The sequence below is a fragment of the Nipponia nippon genome, unplaced genomic scaffold (genome assembly GCF_047370975.1).
Source record: "Nipponia nippon isolate SJK-2023a ecotype South Korea unplaced genomic scaffold, ASM4737097v1 scaffold_1, whole genome shotgun sequence".
Taxonomy (NCBI): Eukaryota; Metazoa; Chordata; class Aves; order Pelecaniformes; family Threskiornithidae; genus Nipponia; species Nipponia nippon.
In genome coordinates, this window is record NW_028262290.1 from 99,573,304 (window position 1) to 99,584,989 (window position 11,686).

Consider the following 11,686-nt stretch of genomic DNA (forward strand, 5'->3'; position numbering starts at 1 on the left):
GGAGGAAAAAGAGGGGAGAATAGTTAAGTCCAACACTTAAGAAGTAGGTAATAGTTCACATTCCATAGCTGGAGTAGGTTTTTTATTACAGGAAAAGCAAATAAAAGTGACTGATTAAATGTTCCTTGCATCTTTATAAATCTGATGTTCTTCAAAGAAGGCCAGGCACTTGCTTGGAGTGTGTGCACATGAGTAAGTGTGTGTGTGCATTATATCTATTTCCATGTACAGGACGTATTTCCAGCAGCGGCAGGTAGTAGAACTGATGAGTACAAGATGGCAAAAGGCTTTGGTGATGAATGATCAAATTTTCAGAAACATCTCACCTCATTTGATTTGTTCATAAAATCCATTACAAGAATAAATTGTATTTTCCTACCTCAGGCATTCTGCGGTTCTTGGTCACAGGATGATGGTTTTCTGCAGTATCTGAAGTTGGAGGTTTGTTGTCTTTTGTTAAATAGTATGTCGTCTGAAAAAATACCCGCATTTTTTCTGAAAGAACATTGGGAAGTTGACAGCATCATCAAACAGTCAGCAGTGGTGTATAGGTAAGGAATTTATATGAAGAACTTCCTAGCTAGAGTGATCTATTTAATAGCCAGGGTTGGGAGAAAGAGGGCAAAAGAGCCAAAGAAATGATTGTGCTGATATAAACGTTTCTCCTGTAATTTTTCTTTCTCTGAAAACAAGAGCTGCTTGAATAGCCTGTGCTGTCCATTTCAATGAGCTTTGGTGGGGCCGAGGTGGAAGCTTGGACTCACGTGAAGGGAAAGTCTCTGTAGCTTGCAGAGTCAGAACCAATGTGTGGTTTTCTGCAAATACTGCTTTGCAGTTTAATCCCAGAAAGTACTGTCTACTGCTACTCCTGGTTTTGGGTACTCCTTTTTAAATAGTCTTCATCCCTTGTGGGGCAGTAAAGAAAACCTATTTTTATTCTCTTAAGTGTCCTTCAACGGAAGGTGCTTTTGAGAGTCCACCTTTCTGCATGGCCTTGTAAGGCAGTTGGTGAGGTTTTCTGTCCTTACATACAGCACGTAACTGAATTGCAGCAGCACTTCTCAGTTTCTGAGCCTGGGGGCAGGTTTTCTTAGGATGAAACCCAAGCGCTCACCAACCTCAGCAGGGGAAATCCAGGCTCAGTGAGAGCTGCAGTGTACACCATGATCCCCCAGGTCCACCAGACTCTGTGATACATATCTCAGCAGGTAATGTAGATGCAGCTATAGTAAACCAGCATTTGCATTAATTATAATGCATTAATGATAAGCCTCCAGAGACTCACAAATCATTAAGCTTATTAATATATGTAAAACTTTACAATGTTGGGAGCCTTTATCAGGGGCTCAAATACAGTTTCTGTGACATTCTAGTAGGGAAGCTCTTGTTGCTCCTAGATCACTCAGGTGGTGAGGCTTTTTCTTCTCAGTCTTGGCAAAGTTAGCAATTAGCAACCTGGCTAGTGCTCTGTCGCATGAATTTCCATGCAACACAACAACTGGTGCAAATGAGCTCCTGAAAAATCTTCAGAAAGATGTTCTTGTGTGTGTCTCCCTCCTCAGGGCCAACAGGACAAAGGCAATTCACAGCCACACATTGTCCAAGGGGACTCTGAGATGCTCTCTGCTGTGCTGTGGTCCAGAGGGTGTCCCCGCAAAGGAAATGGCATCCTGGCTGACACTTTGAGTCATACTGGAGTTCAGATTGCTCTTTGCTGTTCAAGGTTGTGCCAGGGGTGGTGGGCAGGGGCCAGACTCTGCCTCCTCCCCGTGGGAATTTTGAGCAAACATGGCCTTTGCGGAGATACCGTGTCCTGTGGCTCGTACCTGCCTCTGGAAGAAACACTGTGGCTTGAAACTTTTCTCCTCATCTGGCTACTTATGGTGTCACATTCATGAAATTGTGAGAATTGCTAGACCCTCTGCATCTTCTGCCTCAGCTCTGAGCACTGTATTTCTGTCTCAGGTGCTTCCTATTAGGTGCGTTGGACTTTTTACGGTGCCTACATTGCTGGAGGACTGTGAGCGCCAGTCCAGCCTGGGCATTCCTCTTTGCTTGGTAAACTTGCATTGTGGCCCCAAGAGTTCATTCTCTGAGCAGGCTCTGACTGAGTGTTCTGCTGCTGGTACTGATCACCCTCTGCTCCCTTGACAAGGATGGATTAGCCCTCCCAATTTTTGATGGTTAATACCTCTGCCTTACATATATGACAAATTCTTCTGCAATTTCACAGTCTCTTTGTATTCTCAGCAGCTTTAAAACAAAGCTGTCTTCTGTTTGTTTTCCTATTTGCAGTGAAGCATAGTTCTAAACCTTTTCCAGTTACTCACAGGTTTCCAGAGAGTTTAAAGTCTATTGTGGGTTTTACTACTTCATTATCTCCTTAGATACTTGCTTAATTCTTCTGACGGCTAGAACCATATGCTGTGTGGTAGTTACTGAGACAGGGAGTCTGAAAGAGGTTAAAAGTGCACATTAAAGATACAGTTTTCCACAGGTCTCATTGAGAAAAATGCTATTGAACTTTTGTTGGCCGTTTGGGCTTTTTGTGTGTAGTTCTGCTTAAAACACCTTCAAGGAAGTGATTCAAGGATGAAATTTTAGTTCATGAAAGATGGAAAGACTGAGAGCTCTGAAAAAATACCCCTCTTTTTTTCTAAGAGAACAGCATAGCCCTTGCACTGGGCTGGTGGCAATACTTCCTCCCACTGCTCCCATCGAGGTACTGAATTTGAAGGAGCTGTGCACTGCTTGGAGGGCATCGTGCCATGGGTTGGTCAAGCCCTCTCCTCCGTGGTGGGCGTACGAGAAAGGGCACTGGAGAGGGCTAGTCAGGCAGGACTGGACTGCGGGATCAAGTTGTTCAGTAGTCTGAACCACCAGGTTTATTTGGAGGAGGCAGCAGCAAAGTCCTTGAATGAATCGTGCTCCTGCAGTTTCTCAGGCTTGGCCCAGGGTAGGTCTTCTGGCCGTTCCCACGTATCTCTTGTAGGTGACGGGCAAAGGTAGGCGCCAGGAAGGCTGAACTCTGCCACCAACATTCGATCATTGTGCTGTTGGCGAGGTTAAAAATAATCAGCTGCAGTCTCAGCCGTCTGGGTTAAATATTTTAAATTTTATTGTGAGTGGGTTGACTTGGAGTATTTGGATACCAGGCTCTCCATGCTGAAGGAGCTGAACTTCCCTCTCCACTTCTCCCCCTTTCTTAACTTACTTTTTGGCAGTAGTTTGCAGAAAACACATCTGCTACCCTTGGCAACTAAAGGCACCTTCATTTTCAGATAGATTCTGTGTAAATACCAAACAAAACATATATTATGGAAGCTTGGCTTGGATCTAGTATAAAATTTGCTTCCTAAGCTACCTTTTTCTCCTCTGGTTTATGCAGGCGTAAGGGCATTTCTGCACCTATGTACTTCTTTCCATCTACATATGTTCATATCTAATTGAGGTCTAGTGGCCACCATCCTGCTGCCCCTGCTTCTAAGGGCATAGCCTGCAAAATGTAATCTGGAGCAAGCACCGCTGTTGTTCATTTGCCAAAGAAACAGAAAGGAATAGACCCCATTTCACCTGAGCCTCAGTGGAGCTGTGTCAGGCCCTGAGTGTGCTTCCCCCTTCAGCAAACATGATGGGCTCACCGAGCAAATAATTGCCATGAGTTGCTTGCTTCATAAATTTTTGTCCTTCCTCCCCTTCGGGTTTTGGTCTGCCCGTAAGCAAGTTGGGATTTTATCAGGAGACCCCAGCATCCCTCTGAAGGATTCTTTGTCTGCAGAGCTGCTGGGCACCCGTCCGGTTGGCTAGAGACAGCGGTTACGTGGTATGTTTCTGTCCTTTGAGTGGACTTCTAGAATCCTTTTTCTGGGATAAATATTTGGGTTTGCAGTTTTGAAAATTGCTTACCACAAATATTTGCCTAAAATTTGCTGGTGCGGAGAATGTTTCTTCAGTAAACACATTTGCCAGCGTGTTTTCAGTCAGTAAACACCACAGAGGTGTGAACACAGTCAAAGGGAATTAATTTTTAATATAAAATAATTTGGAGAAGGCTGGAATTAGCTTTTTGTCTTGTATTTTGGGGAACGCTCTTCAGTCCAAACCCGAATACGCTCAGTGCAAGCCTGTATCTTTTGGAAGCGGGGTCAAAAGAGGAGTGTGCTTTTAGAGCACAAGATGCAGCAACATGTACTCCAGTTTGGAGGGAGCTGGCGGCGTACCTGTGTGCGGTATGAACCAGCCCATTTAACTCGGCCAGGCATGAATGATGAATCGTCTCACTGTGAGGGTCCTCACAGCAGTCCTTGTGACAAGTCTTTTTGGGGGGTAAGAGAGGGGTGGGAAATGGGAGCTCTTGCTGCACTGAGCCCCGGTAGAGGTGGTGCTCAGTGGGGTCAAGCACTGAAGAACTGGTGGGACTCAACCTGTTCCTACAGTGATGTGGGCCAAGAAAGTCAGGCAGGATGAGGAAGGGGGAGGCCTGGTCTCCTTCCTGGTGGGGTGGCAGTCCCTGGGCAGGCTAGCAAAAGCAACCGCTCATGTTTTGGGCTGCCTCCTTGGTGTCTTTCCCCTGCACCTTGAAGTCCTCTCCCATTTGGTGGCAGGTCACCTTATCCTACGAATGATTTTTCATTGCAAGTTCTCCTGCCCTCCTTGGTGGGAGGAGAAGTGCTGCACTGCTGTTGGTTCTCTGAGATGGTTTAACTCTAGGAGGAGATGACAGGCTGTGATGATGTCTGCTCCCCAACTCCGTCTCTCGAGCTGGGGTCAGCCCGTGGCAGGGCAGACCAGCTCACTCTGCCCTAGCACGGGGGCTTTGCCTGGCCAGGGACTGGTGAGAGGAGAGTTTGCTTGGGGCGCTGGTACGTGCAGTGTCAGCAGGCTGTACCAAGGACGTGGCTTGATTATTATGGATTTCCACTCCAGTTTTAAAGCTAATTTGCAAGCGCTAGAGAAGCGATGGCTTGGCAGAGAGGAGATGTCATTATTCTTATTAGCACCAGTAGTTTTAGACCAAATCCTCTGTCCTCACTCCCCCTGAGAGTCTGCTGATTTTCAATCAAGAAATGTTGCGACCCAAGTTGGGTAAAATGTTTCTTTCTGGGCAGGGGAACGTCCTCTCTGAATGACACGGCCAGGAACATGCACAAGAAATCTTGTTTTCGTTCCAGGGCTCTCTGAAGCTTGTCAGGGCTGCTGAAGATAATCAAACCCCCTTTTTATTAAAGATCCTTTTCTTCATCAGTATGTTGTCCACTGGCAAAGCGGGAGGCTCAGTCACTGGTGCCAGAGCAGACTGAGGGCTCATAGACAGCTAATTATATATATATTTTTTTTTTCTTCTTTCATTGCAGAAAGACAGAATAGTTGTGAATAAATTGGGAAAGAGGAGGGTGAGGAGAACTGAGAGTTCATTAATATTCATATTTAGCCACAAGTACACAGAAAAGGTGACAAGGAGCTGGCTCCCTGGAAACCTATGCACCTTGGCAGTAGATGGAAAATTGCATTTAATTATAGGTACCTTTAGCTCAGTACCTAATGAGCATGTTTCAAACCATGCAGGGTTGCCATATACTAGAGGAAGATCCAAGACTCAAACAGAAAATGAAAACCTTCCATCCTTCCCTGCTCTGCTGAATTCAAAATAATTCTGCCAAGGCCCAGGAGACCAAGTGGATTTTTATTCTTGATTTCTCAGTGATTATCAGAGAAATCCATCCAGCAGAAAAAGAATCAAATAAGACAGTCAGTAGGGGGGAAGAAGCACATTTTAATGGGGAGTAGAAGAATGGAGACTTATTCCATTCTCACTTTGCCTAGTGAGCACTGCTAGGGTCTTGAGGTCTCTCTCTTTTTTTTTTTTTTTCTCTCTATTTTCCCACTGATTTATCTATTCTTTGATAGCTTTTAGTGGTTTTTTTTCTTCTTTATTTTATTTCTGGGGAGACTGCTATCTGTGGATTTACTGCTCTGTAGCTAGGGAAGAGAGAAGCCAAGGAGATTTCTTTCACACACATTTCTTAGGGTTGCTTTAGCATGTTGGTTCCCACAGCAACTTTAAAACTGTAGAGCCAAATCCTTTTCTGTAGCACACAAGCACAGGCAGAGATTGAAGCTAGTGGAGATGCTCCATATTAATTTACATGAGTTTAGGGGAAAGCAGAATGTGGTCTATACTTGGCCTTTCTTTTAAGAAACTTTGCCTTGCTGAAATACGTCTTGAACAAAACATTTGAAGCTGCTTTTAACCTTACAGCAAGGAACTGATGTTTGTAGCACAAGCTCAGCAGAAATTACTTTCATTTTGGTGGCCGGGGTAGGAAAGTGAGTAACCTGAATTATCCCTTATATTTTTAATACATGCTGATACTTGGCTTTTCTCACACAGTCCAGCCATGAGCTGTAGATAATGACCTAACAGAGGATTGCATTTATCTTTAAGGGGAAGCTTCTTCCAACGTGACCAAACCTTAAAATATTTGGCAAGTGAAATGCCGTGTTGACACAGGGGCGCATTACAGCTCTGCGGTTACTGGGCTGTTTCTCAACCTCATCGCTGCTGAGGGCAGATGGAGCAAGTCTGACAGTCAGTGATGCTGCAGGTTCGTTTACACCCTGACCTGCAAAAGCCTGGTCAGCCGTGGCTCCTCCCGTCAGGTGTGCCCAGTTTGCAGTGCAGGGGGACGGAGCTGATGAGGAAGAGCCACGCGTGCAGCTGGGAGCCCGGAGGTGAACCCATGCAGGCTGGCAGGATGGAGGGCAGCTGGCATGGGTACCAAGCTATGAAATGAGGGTCACAACCTGGCCCTGAATCTCTCAAGTTTAGGCCAGTTTTTTCTCAGTTTCTACTTTTTTTTTGAGATAGCACTGTGTTTGCTTCTTTCCTGGCTCTGTCCCTGGGGGAATTTGGTAAACCTTGGGAGAAACTGAAAATCATTCAGGTTTCCATTTGATCTCTCTCCTCTTCGGGTCTTTGTTTGGAGAGACCTTGCTAACGGTTCACGTTGTTTTAATATCCCTATGTTCCTAGCAGACAGATAACACTGGCCCTTGAGAGATTCTTGAGATAAATCTCTTATGGACACACAACAGTTACTGCACCACATGTTTTCTCCCTCCTGCTTCTTTGGCATGCATTTAGTGATTTGTTGGTTTGCAGGAACTACTCTCAGCTTCAGAACCTACCCATGTCTTTTATTTCTTATTTCTTTACCCGGAGATGTTTTCTTCTGCTCCTGCTCTTTTTGGATTCATATTGCTTTACTAGCAACATTACAGTCTATTTTGGGTGATTTAAAACAGGACAGATAGAAAGGCACAAATATTATTCCCTGGCAAATAAGCAAGCCTAGATATGCCTCAAATACTTTTTAAAACATTTCAAACCCTTATTCACAGGCAATTTATGTAGCTGACTACTGGGCAAACATTAACCCCTAAATCCTTCTTTTCCTTTATTTTGATCAGCATTGCTTTGTCTTTCTTCTGCTTTTTTTGTCAGCTTATTTCTAAAGGGCAGTAGGTACCAACATGCTTTCAAAAATCCTGTTATTTTTCTTTTTTAGATACCTGCATACCACAGCAAAATTTTACCTTGGTTGTCACTTATTTTTTGAATGAAAATAGTCTTTAATTATGATCAAGAAAGAAACCTTCTATGCATGTCTGTCTTTAAAGGCACAATAGATACCGATGGTTGGATGCTGCTGCTGCTGTGCTATCTTCTGTTTACTAGAGTCCAGTCTCTTACTAAGCTGTCAGCCGAGCAGAGGAGATGCAGAGTGACAGGCGTTTCTGAGTAGACTTCAGGATGTGCCAGAGCCCCAAAATGAGTTATGAGGTGTGACAGACATCCACAGTTTTTTATCCATGTGTGGAGCTTGAAAAGCTGCAAGATGCCTTTCTTTGGGAAAAGTAGCTGCTACGCGGAGAGCTGTGGTCCAGGCGCTGTGGGTCCTGCCTGTTGGTCCTGCAGTGAAGGAGATATTGTTGTGCAGGCTGGAAATGGTACAGCCCAGTTAGGAGAGAGTTATGGGAAAATTTTCTTTGATTTCTTGGTCTTTCATGTGTAACTGTCATGGCCATTGTGATACCTTGCAATGCATAGTGTACATCACTTCAGTTTGCTTGGGAAATGAGAAGGGATGTCCTTCGCCCGCTATCTGGCTTACCAGTAAATGTGGTCTGAGGAAGTGTGGAGAAAGGGAAAAATACAGATTCTGTGCAAATGTAAGGGGTTTTTTTCCTAATCTTTTTGTTTAAAACTGTGAGAAAAATTAGAATTTTGAATAATATCCAGGGTCAGATGAACCAATTGAGCCAGAAGAAAAATTATTGCAACTCTGAAAGGCTGCTATTGCACTTTAGTACACCTGAGGAGCCTGCGTGCTTCTAACAGCCAGCATTGTCTCGTCCGACCGCATCTTCCTTCAGGAAACGTCCTCCCTCAAAGAGCTGAGATGCTGTCAAATGGGAGTCCTTTGTCTTGCCATGCTGTGGCAAATCCTGCCTTCCCCTTGGGGAAAAGGGAGTCAATGAATTAGCACATCTCTTGAGTCAAAGAATTTTGATTTTCAGTTAAATACATGTCAGAAATATTTTGTCTTTTTGGCTTTCAGTGAAGTATGTGGCAAAAATATTTTGGTTTTTGAATTTTTTTTTCCCCTTGAAGATACACCAATTTTGTGGGGGAAGAAATAAGCTTAGCTTTATTGGTGATACTATTTTCTGACAAGAAACCAGTTCATCTTAAAGGAAAAATTTTCATCAGGCATAGAGAAAAACGTACTTTTCTGGGCAGAAATCCTGTCACCTGTAGAGAAGTGATTTGGGACCTGGGGTGGTTTCCTTCTGGTTTTGAGCCTAAAAGCTCAAACCCCCTCAAGGCACCCTCGTGCTGTGCAGGTATGCACAGCTGGAGCATTATGAAAAATAAATAAAAAGAAATTTCTGATAGAATAGCCAGAGTTGGTAAAAGTGGCTTCACCTGCTCTGCTGAGAGGTTCGTGAAGTGGTGCTCCCCTGTGGCAACTGGCACGCACCCATTCGTGCTGTCATTGGTACGACTTCCAGGCGTTTCCTTTGAAATAAGATTTCTTTGTGTCAGCTATGTCTTTATCAATCAGAGCTGCATGACAAAGCCCTAACAATGACATGATAAAGTGAATTTAGATTGTGGCTACCATTGATACCCACTGACCGATCCTCAACCATTGTGTAAGAGCCTGTAGGAGGATGCAGGGAGGTGTCCCTGCAACAGCAGAGATGGAGTATCAGATTGCATCAGGCATGAGAATAACTGTACGTACAGAATGTATTCAGCCCTCAGGCACATATCCATATGTTTGGATGCTGGTGGGTGTTTTTTAAAGTTACTGTTTTAAAGATATCCACACAGGTGGCTAACAAGCATTTGTTGGACGGCATAGCACTTATGTTGAAGAAATCCGACCGCTCGTGGGTGAGAAATAGAAGAAGCAGTGCTGGGTGTCCAAGCTTTTCTGGATAATGGCTATTTGCCTTAAGAAGGAAAGGACAAGTTTTTTCCAGTTGGCTTTGGGAAAGTGCACAGGGCTGTGCGGAGGCTGACAGCAGGCTCTTGTTTCAGAGAAAACTAAAACCCCATCGGATAGAGGCACTTTAGAAAAACAAACCCAGTTTTAATGATGTGATTTTTTTTTTTTTTTTTAACAAACTGTATTTCATGCCTGGGTGCGAAGTGTTATTTTCTTAGTCATTCAAAGGAAATTAAAAAAGGGCATAAGGCGTGGGGGGAAAGGAGTGTTTTGTTTTGTTTTTTTTTTCTGGACAATGGATAATGTTGTGGCCAGAGTGTGCCATTGTAGAACAACTCTATGATGAGCAGCAGGATGAAGTTGCACAGCCCCAGAGGCTGGGCAGTTGTTTTGCAAAGGCCAGAGGCTCACCAGAGAGGCACAGTCCTGCACCACTTCCTTACTGGATGATAAGACCTTTCCCCTGTGGCCAGCCAGCTTCTCCGGGTTTTGTTTCCTCCTTCCGTTTCATGGTAACAGGAGCATCCCGTCCAGGAGGACTGGTTCGTGGTACGGGCAGTCACTTAGATGACAGTAGACGTTGCTGGTGCATGTTCAGAAGCAACTTTACTGAAAGGATTTTGAAGCCAGTTTCAATCCACAGCCTTTTCTAGGTCTAAGTTTGCTCAATGCAGAGAAAGTGATAAACAACAAATGAAGGCGGGCCACTAATTGTAAAGGAGATTTCCCAGGGACAAATTGCTCTGAGGAACCTTTCCTTCTAAAGCAATAAAGGCAGACACTGAGCTGAAGGAAACTCATCCTTTATTTCTGGACAGTTGCTGAGAATAAAAGGACTTCTAGCAAAGAAACCCTAATTCCTTTCCCACCAGGCTTCTAGTCCAAATGCTGCTGAAGCCATGTGGAAAACAGAATTTCTTCAGACTGGCCCACGACTTCTCCATCCTGTGTCCAGCAAGTACGCTCTCATCACAACTTTTTGTTGCATCTACAAGATTTGTGCCAGCGTTCACTGAGGAAAACAATCCTAACGTAGGTTTGCTGGCTCATTAGCTGCGAGCCTGTAAGGGCATGAGTGACGTACAAAAGAAGTTAATTAAAAGAGCTATTGCTGTGAGGAGGGAATGAATACTGGTGGTCATACAGGGTGGGAGTGGGACTCGGGTAATATTCATATTCAGCTATAACTGGGATATATAGATGCCTGAGCCAAGTATTAGCAGCAGAACCGCCCATATGCTGAAGGAGTAGTCAGCTGGTGAAGCCGGGAAAACAGCACAGGACCAAGACTTTGACTCAAAATGTCATCACAAATCCCTCACCAAGCTGACCTGCACCAACATCTGTGCATTGTGAAGGGAGAGCTGTACAGACCGTAATATTTCAACCTGAAGCTATTTGGAAGCTGGTCTGGCCAGCACTCGGCCATAAAGACAGCAATTGTCTATCACAATTTGCTTCAAATATAGCTGAAACTCAAGGAACATTAGTGCAGCTAGGCTGATACTATCAAAATGACTGCAAAAAGCTTAAAAATACTGTAAAAAAACCCCAACCAAACATCACCTGCCTTTTTGTTGAAAAGCTGTGGTGCTCCATGTGAAATCTTGGAAATGACTGAGAGATGCTCCGCATCCTTCATCCCCCAACTCTCATGGCTGCCGTATGGGTGGCTTCTGCGTGGGCTGTGCGAGGCAGAGCTGGTGCCCCTTGGGGGAACTTGCTATTTCCAAGTTGATGACCTCATGCTATTGAGCTGTAGTATATGTGGGTGGTCTTTAATAATTATTACTGAAACAACACCTTATGCAGGCACGCACACATTCACCTGCGCCCATCATGTGGACTGTGCATCATTTTTCCATCCTGCGTTTTTGGTCATTTTGGGAATGCCTTTCTTTGGGGGCTCTGACTCATTCTATTCTTTTGCCTTCTCTAAGCGATGTTTACGCTGTGTTATGCTGAGAAGCCCCTTAAATCTTCACATGCACCCTCACGCGCGTATGCAGACAGTCCAGCATTATCAAACTCCATGGTGAGGATGTTCACATTTCTTCTCATTAGCGATGTGCAATGTAAAAGGCTTGCCTCGAGTTTCTTGAAGACGGCAGTAATGAAGCTCTGAAGAAATAGTCAGGGGACTGGAGCTAATTAAAATGCAGCAGGGT